Here is a 14,677-nt window from a genome sequence, read left to right as displayed (position 1 = left end):
TGGCTGATCTTTCTGTAGCCTCAGATCCACTTACTCGCATTCTCACCATATCACTTAATTCCTTTATTGTTCAAAAAAAGCTTTAAAACAACAAGGACAAGAAAGTCCATAGGTTTACAACCCTCTGGGTGAAGAAGTTCCTTTTCAATTCAGTCCTAAATCTGCTCCCTCTAGTCTTGAGACTATGCCCTCTTTTCCTAGTTTCACCTGCCAGTGAAAATATCCTCTCTACTTCAATCTTATCTATTCCCATCATAATTTTATGTGTTTCTATAAGATCCGCCCTCATTCTTCTAAATTCAATGAATATAATCCCAGTCTACTCCATCTGTCCTCATAAACGAATCCCCTCATCTCTGAAATCAACCCAGTGAACCTCCACTGCACCCCCTCCAGTGCCAGTACATCCTTTCTCAAGTAAGGAGACCAAAACTGCACACAGTACTCCGCATATGGCCTCACCAGCACTTTGTACAGCTTCAACATAACCTCTCTGCTTTTAAACTCAATCCTGGACTAATTCAGACAATGGAAACTTGCAAAAGACAACACAAATCTAACAGGACTATACGGACTAAAAATGATTCCATCTTTTGAGGTGAGTTCTTGCTGCTGACCCACAAGGCTTTCTTTGTCTTATTCATTTATCGGCTCGTGGATTGCTGGCTAGGCCAATGTTGCTTGTTCATCTCTGATCACCTTGGAGAAGGTGGTGGTGAACTGCCCTCTTAAACTGCAGCAGGCATTTGGGTTTAGGGACACCCACCATGCTGTTAGGAAGGGGGTTCTAGGATTTTGACACAAAAAAATGCTCCGGTAAGTCATGCATTTCCTATTAGAAGTTTTATTGATTTATGTGAATGAGCTGACCGATAGAAGTGACCTGACCTATGCAATTGACCTATAAATTGAGGAAAAAACGTGTGGCAAGAACTTCACTGAAAGCCTTTTGAGACCACCCCTGCTTATTTTATAACACAGTCCAAATTAGGTCAACAAAGCACAGCCACTAATGCCAATCATATGTTTCATTCTCTCGGGTCACACCTGCCTCAATGAGCTCTGTGTATCCTCCCAGCACCATAGAGATGGCCCAGTGGCCTTCCGTTTAGGTCAAATCAACATGCCCTATTAATTTTGTTGTGGGGGTATGGGGTGTCATATTCAGTTCAAGATGAGATGACCTGAATTGAATATGAGCCCCCAGGGCTTACAGTGAGGTCTGCCCAGGTCAGTAACAGTATTAAATTACCTGCCCAACACATGCTCTGTGGCTTGATTTACAGCTGAAAGCAGGAGAATCGCATCAGATGTTAGTACAAGCAATAGGAATCTTTAAAGGGAAGAGGAAGGGAAACTTGTAAATCCTGTCCAAAAACATTGCTCCCTTCAATTTGTATTTGAGCAGTTGCTGAATATTCTAAATGAATTCAGCCACGTTGCAAAAAGAACTTGACCTTTCCATCAATTTTGCTGAGTTTGAGAGACTTGAAAACTAACCAAAGTTTACTGATTTATGTCAATATTATGGATGACTCGACACAACAAGAAAATAAAGAACTGTGACTACTCAACCAAACAGTTTACCCTTCATGAAGTGCTGATTGGAATTGAAATTTACAGTTGCCTCAATGTACGATATAGGTGGTTCTGTTATAACACGTGTTTCATTTATGCAAATTCACTACGAAGCAATTGACGAATTGGGGATGCTGTTTCTACAGCACAAACTTTTAAAACTTGAATTGGCGATTGCAGCGCCAACACTTGAAGCCAAGTGTGGTTTTTCTATAATGCGGTGTTGCAGAAGAACACACCATCAAATTATAGAAGAATTGACTCTTCTGAATAAATGTAGAATTGTCTGTTAGAATGGTGGATGAATAGTTAATCACACTTTGTAAAGTTTCTTGCGAATGAATGCAAGACATTTAGATTGGAAACCAACTAAATTAATTGACATGTAAAACAAAAAAGATAAGGCATGTTCACAGAAGTTGCACAGCCAATGAAAGTCTGCGCAAGAAAGATAAGTCAGGGTTTCAGAAAATGGTCTTGATCCATTTGTTCTGGGGTCAAGTCTTTTCAAATATATTTTCAAATCTTGCTTTGTATTTCCTGTGTTTTGTTTCATTTTAGATTTAAGGCACTGCAATTTTTTTCTTTATCTTTAAAGTAATTTTTAAATTATGTTTTTTCTTTGCTTAAAACATGTTCAGTAAATTTAAATTACATCTTAGAGTGGAATCTCTATAATGTAGAAAGAGGTCATTCAGCCCATACCAAGCCTCCCACCCAGACATGTTCCCCATCCTATTCCTATAACCCTGTATTTCCCATAACAAATCCACATAGCCTGCACATGATGGGCAAATTAGCTTGACCAATCCCCTAACCCGCACATCTTTCGACTGTGGGAGAAAACCCACACAGACATGGGGAGACGGTGCAAACTCCACACAAACAGTCGCCCTAAGCTGGAATCAAGCCCAGGTCTCTGATGCTGTGAGGTAGCAGTGCTAACCACTCTGTGAACAATCCGGCTGCTGATGACTCCCAGGCTCTGATTTCCAGCATCAGCGCAGAGAGAACGAGGGGCCCTCATGGCTTGACATTGCAGCCCTCTGGTGTGGTATGGCATCCTCTCACCCAGCGTGGCAGTCCTTCGGTGGTACATGATGTTGTCTCAGCCTGGCATGGCCTCAGCATGGATCCTCTGTCTTGAGATGATTCCAGAACGATCTACCAGCCTCATGAACCTCAGGGTGAAGCCCAGTGCAGTCTGGTGCCAAGGCCCAGTGCATAGTCTGGGTTGGAAGATCGTTGATCTGACTGTTTATTTCTGTAATGCTGGACTTTTTAATTTCTCTATATTCTAAGATCTTGTAACTGAAGGAGCTGTGCCTAGGTACCTTTGAACCTAAGCTAGCACTGAAGTGGCAACTTATAAAAGTTTTGCAGTAGTCATTTGAGTACATGTGATAATAAAGGGTTAATTCTAATTCTAATTCTAACTCCTTTTATCTTTATATGAGATAATTAGGCAGATACTTCTCAGATGAATAACAACACTCTATGTAATGCTTCTCATATGTTGGGTTAAGTATAAAATTGTTTTATAATAAGGAGGAAACAGCAGAGAGAAGGTCTTCAAATGTAGAAAAGGCTTGGCCAAAGAGAAGGATTTTGCTGACATTTATGACAGCATAGGAAGTATTAAGGCAAAGGAAGTATTAAGGCATAGGAAGTATTAAGGCATAGGAATTATTAAGGCAAAGGAAGTATTAAGGCAAAGGGGACTAACTAAATTCTTAAGGAAGGCACTGCCAAATATAAAGCTATCAGGGCATGGAACAAAGAGAAGATCAAATGAAAATCAGCAGAAAATGGAGGAAGCAGAGAAAGGAGGAGTTCTGAGGCACAAAGCCATGAAGACATTTGAAAGCAACCTTGAGAGTTTAGGATTCTGCCCACAGGCTCTCAGAGCCTGAGAGTTCTGTAAGTGAATAATTAGCCTCCTGATTGTCCAAAAAGACTCTTCATCATCTACAAGTCAGAAATGCAATGGAATACATTTCCACTTTCCTGGATGAGTCTTTTTCTCACAGTCCATCAGGATTGAGGGTAAGTTTCTCACATTCCAGTAGGGTTTAGAAAAGATTTACAAGGATGTTGCCAGGGTTGAAGAGTTTGAGCTATAAGAACAGGCTGAATAGACTGGGGCTGTTCTCCCTGGAGCATCAGCGGCTGAGGGGTGACCTTATAGAGGTTTATAAAATCAAGAGGGGATTGGATAGGGTAAACAGCTGGAATGTGTGAGTGCAAATCTAGAAGGCATCGGCTTAAGCTGAGAGGAAAAAGATTTAAAAGGGACCTAAAGGGCAACTTTTTCACGCAGATGGTAGTCTGTGTACTGAATAAGCTGCCAGAGGAAGTGATGGAGGTTGGTACAATTACAACATTTAAAAGGTATCAGAATGAGTATATGAATAGGAAGGGCTTAGATGGATATGGGGCATTAAGATCATCTTTGCTAGAACTCCTTGATGCCACACTTGGTTAAATGCAGCCTTCATGTCAGGGATAGTCTCTGTCATCTCACCTTTGCAATTCAGCTCTTTTGTATATGCTTGAGCCAAGGCTATAATGAAGTCAAGAGCTGAGTGGCCCTGGCAGAATCCAAACTAACTGTCACTGAGCAGGTTGCTAAGCATGTGCTGTTTGATACTACTGTTGATGATATCTTCTATCATTTTACTGATGATTGAGAGTAGACTGAACAATACTGAACATTCACCTATACCTGGGCTTTTGATTTTGCTGCTGCTTACCTATTATTTACTATCTATCTACTTAACTATGTGATCTGCCTGCATTGCTCACTAGACAAATCTTTTCAGTATATGGGACAATAAACTCAATTCAATTCAATTCAACTCAATTCATTGTGCAATCATCAGCTGACTGCTCCACTTCTCACCTTATAGAGCCATAGAGCCATACAGCATGGAAACAGCTCCTTCTGTACTACTCATTCGTATCAAGCAGACATCCCAATCTGACCTAGTCCCATTTGCCTGGACTTGTTTCCTATCTCTCTAAACACTTCCTATTCATGTACCCATCCAGATGCCTTTTAAATGTTGTGATTGTACCTGCCTTCATCACTTCCTCTGGCAGCTTGTTCCATCTACTCACCACCTTCTGCATGAAAAGCTTCCCCCTCAGGTCCTTCCTCTGGAAGGTAAGCATATGCTTCTGATGGGGTCCTGGGCACCTGTCATGACCTTGAGCATTCCAGGGGACCTGTGGTCAGGCCTTCATAGAACATAGAATCCCTACAGTGTGGAAACTGGCTATTTGGCCCATCAAGTCCACAATGATCATCCAAAGAATACCCCAGCCAGACCCATTCACCGACTATTACTCTACAGTTCCCCTGACTAATGCACCTCACCTACATATCCCTGAACACTATGGGCAATTTAGAATGACCAATTCACCTAACCTGCACATCTTTGGACTGTGGGAGGAAACTGGACAACCTGGAGGAACCCACGCAGACACAGGGAGAATGTGCAAACTCCACACAGACAGTCACCCAGTGCTGGAATCAAACCCAGGTCCCTGGTGCTGTAAGGCAGTAGTGCTAACCACTGAGCCACTGTGCCACATGCTTCCTCAATGTCAGGTCACCATGGAGTCAGGTCTTGTTCCCGCGCTGATTGGTCCTTGGTTCTGGCCTCCAAGAGATCAGGGAGGAGACAGTCACATCGTTTTTTTTAAAGCTTTTTGGGAAGTTCAATCATATATTGCAGAGGAGCCAACTTGGAGAAAATATTCCTTGGAGAGGTTGATTCACCATCACACACCGTTCTTTCTTCATTGGTAAGGATTCGCTGAATCCAATTTAATAGTGTCCCCCGATTTCATTATTGTGATATTTGGACAAGAGTATTCCATGAACATCCTTGATAATGACACTGGTGAGCGATACTGGTCTACAGTCTTTCAGTTAATTTTTATCTCTTTTTTTGATTATACTGAAGATAAGCAGCCATAAACGAGATTCCAGAATGACATGTTGTCTTCCTAGTGTCAAGGTCAAGAATATTTCAGAAAGACTGCAGGGCATTCTGAAGGAGGAAGGTAAACAGCCAATGGTCATGGTACATATTAGTATCAACAATATAGATTTTAAAAAGGGGTGAAGTCCTGCAATCTGAATAGAGGGAGTTAAGACACAAACTCAAGGGTAGGACCTCAAAAGGTCAGCATTACTGCCAATACCATGTGCTAGACAGCATAGAAATAACATAATATTTCTGATGAATGACTGGAGAAATGGTGTAGGGGGAAGATTTCGGATTCCTGAGACATTAAGACTGGCTTTGGAAAAGATGGGATCAAGACAAACAGTTGTATCCGAACAGGAGCAGGACTGATGTCCTATTTGCTACTACTGTTGGGGAAGGTTTAAATCAGAATCACAGATGAATGAGAAACATCTGACCAATGACCATCCCATGAGTCTTTTCTTGATTATCACCAAAGTGATACAAGGTCATGTCGATAGGGCTATCAACACTTCCTGGGCACTAACTTACTCACAAATGCTCAAATATTGTTCTGCAGAGATAACTGTGATGCAAATATGAACAAGGTGCTGAATTCCTGATGTGAGGTGAAATGGCATGATATGTCATCCTTTTTCTAATTAAGTTAAAAATCACACAACACAACCTGATGAAGGAGCAGCGCTCTGAAAGCTAGTGCTTCCAATTAAACCTGTTGGACTGTAGCCTTGTATTGTGTGATTTTTAACTTTGTACACCCCAGTCCAACACCAGCATCTCCAAATCATTTTTCTCATAAGGAAGTCAAGTTATAATTAACAATATCAGTTTTGAAACCCCTGAAGTATAGTACTTTGAGGCTGCAATGTTTAAGAATCATAGAATCCCTACAGTGTGGAAACAGGCCATTCAGCCCATCGAGTTCACACCGACCCTCCGAACAACATCTCACCCAAACCCACCACCTCCCCCGCCCTGTCCCTCTAACCCTGCATTTCCCATGGCCTGCACCCTGCACATCCCTGGGCACTACTGGAAATTAACATGGCCAATCCACCTAACCTGCACATCTTTGAATTATGGGAGGAAACTGGAGCACTGGAGGAAACCCATGAAGAAACCGAGAGAATGTGCAAACTCTACATCTTGCTCAAGGGTGGACTCGAAGCCGGTCCCTGCTGCTGTGAGGAATACATGCCAGAGAGATCAGCAAGGGTATCAGCATATAGATTATCTAAGTATTTTATTTCAGTTCCTGCAAGCTGACCTGTCATTGATTCATAGACTCCTAGTCAGCATATGCCATCAACTTCCATTGTACCTGAAGCATATGGACTGCACTGTCATTGATAGCTAAAGTCATCTCTTTTTCTCAACCTTTTGGTCTTCTCTTCCCAGAAAAGGGATCATTTGCCAAACTGTTGGTCACACATGCATCTAGCAGCTGACTTATGGTTAGCATTGATTCGGGGAAGTTCAATAAGCAAAGCTGGACCTATGCCATAAATTGATACAAGTGTTTATGCTACACCTAGAATAATAAAGTCATCATTAGATATATTCCATGGTTAATGAGACACAAATAATTACAGGAATATAGAAGTAAGTCTATGGAAGGCCATGACAGCAGAGGATGAAGTCTTTGTAGCAGCACTATTAATGATTGCTCTTCCAAGCTAAATTGACTTTCTAAGTTAAAGTTCGAAAATGCACTTATCATAACATTTCTTCTTATGACAAATGAAGAAATGTGTTTGTAATTTGAAAACAAATGCCTGAACACTGAACTGTTTTGAATAACGGAATTATTTTAATGCCATCTTAGTTTGGTCCCTTCAATTAAAAGTTTTGCATGCCTGAACCAAATTTCACCATCTTCTTTCTAGTTTATCATTTTCAGTTTATACGTTGATAAAGCACAATACTGGAGCTATAATTAATTTGAAGGCTTACAAAATAAAATAAGCATATTTCTAAATTTATCCTAAGCTGAAAATTCAATCTAGTGAATTCCTTAATTGGAAAAATCTTTCTGGGCAAGACAAAGGGTTAGTGGAGACCTGCATTTTATTTAATTGGTGATGTACCACATCAGTAGTGAGTAACAATAAAATAGACAGTTGATAATCCTTGCAATTAAATGAATTGAATTCAAATATATGCAGCACATAATTTGTAATTTTCAATGTATCATTTGTAATTAAAATAACTGACTAGCTAAATCAGGACAATACTCTGAATCATTTCTGGATTCTTTAACTTTGTGTATTCATGTTTTTGCTTTATTTTATTTTCTCCTTCATTTTCCTTTATTCTCTTCAGTGCTCTTCGCATAATAGCTACAATGCCACAGATACATCTAATTTGCATTTATTTGCATTACAATTGCAAGTTGAAGTTATCTTTCTCACTTCTGTAACTAAAATTAAGAGCTGTACCCTCCCATCTCCCATTCCTATTGATTTAAAGCTTGGGCTTACTCTCAGCATGCCAACAACGCAGCTCACTCTGTGGATTCACACCGTGGCTGACCTAACAAGTGTTAGATTTCACCTTCTGGGGTGTACTATAATGTTGACCACCAAAGTTATAAAACAATCTGGCTAGGGGCCAGTGACTTCCTTTAAAAACTAGAAAAGATGAGATCTTCAGATACTTAGACCAAAGAAAGCCACAAGATTCCAAGTTTTAACCCAAACAATGAACAAAGTTAGAACAGTAATGCAATTTGTTGACACATTTTATGTTCTAACATCTATTTAGAATTGACCTGAGGTCAAACACTCCGTAATGCACATCGAATAGCAAATGTAGTCAAAGCTGATCTCACTGTTTCCTCAGCAACCTGTCCTGACTTCCAAACTTGAGTGACACTGTGGGTCTTCAAAAGTTTTTAAAATCATGAGGGGCATGAATAGAGTGAATAGTCAATTTCTTTTCCCTCGGGTAGGGGAATCCAAAACTAGAGGGCATAGATTTCAGGTGGGAGTGGAAAGATTTAAAAGGGAGCTAAGGGGCAAATTTTTCACACTGAGGGTGGTGTGTGTATGGAATGAACTGCCAGAGGAGGTGGTGGAGGCTGGTACAATTGTAACATTTAAAAGGCATCTGGGGGATGGGTATATGAATAGGAACGGGCTTAAAGGGATATGGGCCAAATGCTGGCCAGTGGGACCTGAGTAATTTAGAATATCTGGTCAGCATGGATGAATTAGTTCAAAAGATTGATTTCCGTGCTATAGATTTTGATGACTCTATGTGCTCACATTTTGGAACTTTACTCACCTTTCCTGTGATTGTGCTCCCTGGAGTTTTGAAGCTACAAAATCAGCGCTGACATGCAAGAATAAGTCTAGCTTTTTAAAAATTCATTCATGGGATGTGGCCATCGCTGTTTAAGGATCTTCACTGAATTCCTGCAGCGTATCTTGTAGACAGTACACACTGCTGCTACTGAACTTTAGTGGTGGATAGCGTCAATCAGGTGGGCTGCTTTGTCCTGGATGGTGTCAAGCTTCTTGACTATTGTTGGAGCTGCACTCATCCAGGCAAATGAGGAGCATTCCATTACACTCCTGGCTTGTGCATTATAGATGGTGGACAGGCTTTAGGGAGTCAGGAGGTGTATTACTCGCCTCAGTATTCCTAGCCTCTAACCTTCCCTTGTAGCCACTGTGTTTATTTGGTGAATCCAGTTGAGTTTCTGGTCAATGGTAACCCCAGGATGTTGATTGGGGGACTCAGTGATGGTAACACTGTTGAATGTCAAGGAGCAGAGTTAGATTGTCTCTTATTGGAGATGGTCATTGCCTGGCATTTGTGTGGTCTGAACGTTACTTGTAACTTGTTAGCCAAGCCTGGATATTGTCCAGATCTTGTTGCATTTGGACAAGGACTGCTGCAGTATCTGAGAAGTCACAAATGGTGCTGAACATTATGCAATCATCGGCAAATATTCTCACTTCTGACCTTATGATGAAGGGAAGGTCATTGAAGAAGCAGCTGAAGATAACTGGATATAACTAGGACATTACCCTGAGGAACATCTGCAAAGATGTCCTGGAGCTGAGATCACTGAACACTAACAACCATAACCATCTTTCTATGTGCAAGGTGTGACCACAACCAGCAGAGAAGTTGTCCCTTGATACCCATTATTTCCAGTTTTGCTAAGGAGCTAACTTCACCAAGATGGTACTGTATCTGCATTTCAATGAGCTTTAACTTTTCGCAGCTCCACAAGCAAGTATTGCTGTGGGCTTCATTCACCCTTGTTATTAATGAACTTTGCATGCTACACATCTTCGTTGAAGCTTTCAAATCTCACAGAGCCTTTCTTGAACTCTAGCCCCAACACTTAGCTGCACCTCTTGACTTCCCAGACATCTCCAGAATCCTAACAGTTCAGAACCTGCTATCCAGCACCTTTCTGGGGATGAAGCCTCTTCTCCCTGCTCCTAGGTACCTGACTGACTAACATCTCAAAATGTCGCAATCTTCTTCTCAGGCTGTGCTCATCCAGCAGCCTAAAACTGACTAATCAATGGCCCTTGAATTGTTGTTAATAACTTATTGAATGTTTCACAACAAGTCCGCCCTTGTTTGTAGGCAGTACTGAATGTAAGTATTATTTTGGAACAGTCAAATGTAGCAACCCTTTGGAATAAACACAGAAAGTGCTGAAGAGCTTAGCAGGTCTGGCAGCATCTGTAGGGAGAAAGCAGAGTTCGCATTTCAGGGTAAGTGACCCTTCTTCATAATTTGGAATTGTCATTTTTGTGAAAGTTACAATGCTCATAAATTGCTGGATTACATAGTGAACAAATTGATAGAACAAAAAAAAAGATGTAATCACAGGTGCAAGGATGGATATACTAGTGCCACTAACTGGGACCTGAGCATCAGAGACTCAGTCTTCAGTCTCACAAGAGGCCCACTTTACATTATGGTGGTCAGATCAAGAGGATGCCCATATCCATCTTGTAGGATTTTCTTTCATTTCTAATTAGTAGCATGGCACTAACATCAGGGACAAGCATTTTCTCGCCAACTTCCTCTTCTTTCTGAAAGTATTGATTGGACACAATGCCTTAAGCACTGTCATCTTCTAATAACTCACTCAAATGAGCATTAAAAATACAGTAAAATTTGGCAGGCTATTAAGCCATAAACACCATTAGAACCAAACCCTATAGCATCGTAACTGAATGTCAACACAACATAATCTGCTTATTTTGGTGGCAAGGAGCAGGAATTCTGTCCAATTTTCCTGCCCTGGAGTACTTAAGCCAATTGAAGAACATTCTCCACCAACTTCACTAAGATCACCTGAACACCACAATGTAACATTAAACTTGAACCTTTCTTTGGGTGCAATATAGAAGAGTTTGGAAGCAAGGGCATTTAATCAGGCAGGACAGTGTTAGGTGGAGATTCTAGCTTTTTACCTCTGCCCCATTAAGTCCAAGAAAGGAAGTTTCAGAGATGGGTTTCTTGTGCTATCATATATTGAGCCCCTTATGTGAGCAATTAATTCCTACTTAAGGCCCTGATACCACCACCCCCAGCATTGAACAAGCAGTGGGAAAAGCAGACAGCATATGGAGAAACCGGGAAAGCAAAGTTGGTCAGGTTTGTTTGCAAGATCCATGGAGGATTTGAACATTCAAAGACTCACAGTAGCAGCTTGAGGAACACAGCATGGGCAGGGAGGGCTGCTCAGAGCCACACAAGCTTTCATTGCCAATACACTCTCCCGCGCAATTGCCCCCACCACCCTTGATCCACAACACTCCCTCAATTGTCTTTGCTCTGGCATCCTTCAGCAATCATGGATCTTTGCAATCTATTGAAGTCCAGAACTTGGGCATAGGTTTAGGGTGAGAGGGGAAAGATTTAAAAGGGACCTAATGGACAACTTTTTCACACAAAGGGTGGTGCGTGTATGGAATGAGCTGTTAGAGGAGATAGTGCTGGTTCAATTACAACATTTAAAAGGCATCTGGATGGATATATGAATAGAAAGGATTAGAAGAATATGGGCCAAGTGCTGGCAAATGGGACTAGATTAATTTAGGCTATCTGGTCAGCATGGACAAATTGGACCAAAGAGTCTGTTTCCATGCTGTACATCCCGATGACTCCAATTGCTCCTGTTATTGCTTGTGATAAGATGCTGGCTTCTGATTGGTTGTCAGATTCAGATCCCACCTCCAGGGGGTTCGTAATCCCAGGAAAGACTTGCCACTGATCACCTAAGTGCCTGGTGACCTGAAAGGAAGTGATGCTGAACTTTTACCAGCTCTGCAGCCGCCAAGTACACGGGGAGAACGTGCAAACTCCACACAGTCAGTCGCCTGAGGCAGGAATTGAACCCAGGTTTCAGGCGCTGTGAGGCAGCAGTGCTAACCACTGTGCCACCGTGCCACCCACTAAGTGGAACCCCATTGCCAGCATTGAAAACTATCCCTTGTCTGCATTACTCACATGCACCTTGGTCAAGTATTTAACTCACTCCAAATCCATTTATTTGCATACAGAGTTAAATTGTGTACACTTCGTAAACACTGCAGAGATTCTGGCCTTGATATTACAAGATGGATGCTGCAGCTGAATCTTGCTGAATTCAGCTCCAGGATACTGAAAACCATATAGTCAAAGTACTGAAGGATAAGGGAACTTTCACTGGCAATCGTTTTAGAAATGTCTGTGTCAGGCTAATCTGATCCGATCGAGGCTGATATGGGCAGTGCAGATGATCTCACAAAGCTCAATTGATAGCATCCTGACACAGCTGAAGGGAGCCCTAGGAAAAAGATTCATCCCGTGCTGTTTCCAGTCAAGGTTAAAATGGAGCCACATTCAAACAGAAGCACAAACAACTTGCAGCAGAACACTGATGTCATTATATGGATCAAATAAATAATAGATTTATAATTAAATACTGGTGTACAAAGTACTGGTTCTGAAAGGGTTAATGTTGGAAACTGCATTAAGCACCATCTGGTCTGGTGATGTCAGGCCAGTTGGGTGGAGATAAGGCAGGATCACATGAAGTGCAGACCTATATCCACAGGTTTCCTCATAACCTTAATAACAATACTTAACAAATTACTGTAACATGCATCTAATGACTACTGTGTAATAAAGTCAAATTTTGTTAGACTACAGCCTCTTCTTATTAAGATTCAATAACACCCAATCTCTCCCACAGCAAGCTAATAAAACCCTAAATCAAAGGAATGTGTATGGTGGCAGAAACATCCTACCTCCCAAATACCACACATACTTGCATACAAACTGAGATGGAAAACAAAGGATAATCCAGTAATTTGTAAACTCGTATCACAGTAACCCCTTGTACACTTTTCTCTGGACTCCTACACCCTCTACTTAAGATCATATGGCAATAAAACCTAATTATAATTCTATCTGGGATCCCCACTGATTAAGAGGTGGGAGAGTCCAAAACTGGAGGGTATAGGGGAAAGGAACTGAGGAGTAACTTTTTCAGGCAGAGGGTGGTGCGTGTATGGAACGAGCTGCCAAAGGGAGTTGTGGAGGTGAGTACAATTACAATATTTAAAAAGCATCTGGATGGGTATAGGAATAGCAAGGGTTTAGAGGGAAATGTTGACAAATGGAACTAGGTCAGATTGGGATGTCTGGTCAACATGAATGAATTGGACCAAAGGATCTGTTTTAGCGCTATATGACTCAACTATGATTTTCCCTGAGGCAGAAACTGAAATAAAGATCTATAAATTTTGTGGTGCAGATGCTATGGCAGCATGTGGTGTATTGCTGTATAGTTCTGACGAGTTGTTTCTCTTTTCTCCAGAAAAATATCAAGTGCAAGTCAAGGTCTTTAAAATCCTAATGAGGATTGATAGGATAAACGTGCAGAAAGTTCAAATACAAGAGCTTACTTTTAAAAAAAATAAGGAATGTAAATGTACTTTCATCACCCAGAAGATGGTGAGAATAGAGAATTCATTACCACAGAGTGTCATTGTAACAATGGTACAAATACATGTAAATGAATTTCAATGAATACGTGAGGGAGGATAGAATGGGGCGGCATGGTGGCTCAGTGGTTAGCACTGCTAACTCACAGTGTCAGGGACCCAGATTTGATTCCAACCTTGGGCGACTGTCTGTGTGGAGTTTACACATTCTCTCTGCATGGGTTTCCTCCGGGTGCTCTGGTTTCTTCCACAATCCAAAGATATACAGGTTAGGTGAATTAGCCATGCAAAATTGCCCATAAGTGTTCAGGGATGCCTCGGTTAGGTGCATTAGTCAGGAGTAAATATAGGGGAATGGGTCTGGGTGGGTTACTCCTCAGAGGTTCGATGTGGACCTAGTGGGCCGAAGGGCTTGTTTCCACACTGTAGGGATTCTATATTTTTTAAAAAAGTGGAATATACTTGTAAGGTTAGATGAAGTAGTGGGGGAAGACTGATGATTCAAACATAAACACTAGCCTGTTTCTGCGCCAAAAATTCAAAGTAGTTCCTCACTGAGCATAAGCAGAAAAGAGCATGGATTATAGTCATCAGAGATGTTTTTTTACTCACCTGAGGAAACAGATCTTCTTGTCATTTGCTTCTTACTGATACAGATACCTTGTAAGTTTTGTGCACTACATTCCACTCTGATGCTTAACCTCCCTCTTGGGAACAAGATGGTCAGAGGTTCTCCAAGTTAATGTTTATCTGTATAATGATGTGTATATTAACTAAATAAATCATTGCCTTACCTCACCCTAGTCAAATATGCAGATGTTATAACAAACTCTAGCTATCAATGTGCCCAAGATCTGGTAAGTCTCATCTATAAAGCTTTTCACGCAAAAAGCATTTAAAATTGAATTCCTCTGATTTGGAATCCATTTCTATTTTACTGGAGTTCCCAGACTAGCAATGACTGTGCAGTCTTTATTTCTCTCAGTTTCCCCTCCCCCTCTCCTGTAAGCTTGTTTTAATAATGTAATACAAGAGGATCACTTGTCTGCTAAAAATCAGTTCTGTAAACAGCATTAAGCTATTTCAATCAGTTACTTATTGTCATGTAAACTTCCATTTGCTAATGGAGCGACA

The 14,677-nt window shown here is 41.1% G+C and overlaps 1 long non-coding RNA gene across 1 annotated transcript in view; it reads right to left on the bottom strand.

Annotated features, from left to right (window-relative positions):
- Nucleotides 1-14,229, bottom strand: part of LOC122560605 — a 160,801-nt gene extending 146,572 nt beyond the window's left edge. Inside the window, exon 1 of the long non-coding RNA XR_006314775.1 lies at nucleotides 14,156-14,229. This is a non-coding gene — a long non-coding RNA (uncharacterized LOC122560605). The remainder of the gene's footprint in view (nucleotides 1-14,155) is intronic.
- Between the last annotated feature and the right edge of the window lie 448 nt (nucleotides 14,230-14,677).

Source organism: Chiloscyllium plagiosum, chromosome 2, assembly GCF_004010195.1.
Source record: "Chiloscyllium plagiosum isolate BGI_BamShark_2017 chromosome 2, ASM401019v2, whole genome shotgun sequence".
Lineage (NCBI taxonomy): Eukaryota > Metazoa > Chordata > Chondrichthyes > Orectolobiformes > Hemiscylliidae > Chiloscyllium > Chiloscyllium plagiosum.
Note: the sequence above shows the minus strand (reverse complement) of the source record. Positions and strands in the feature narration are given on the sequence as shown.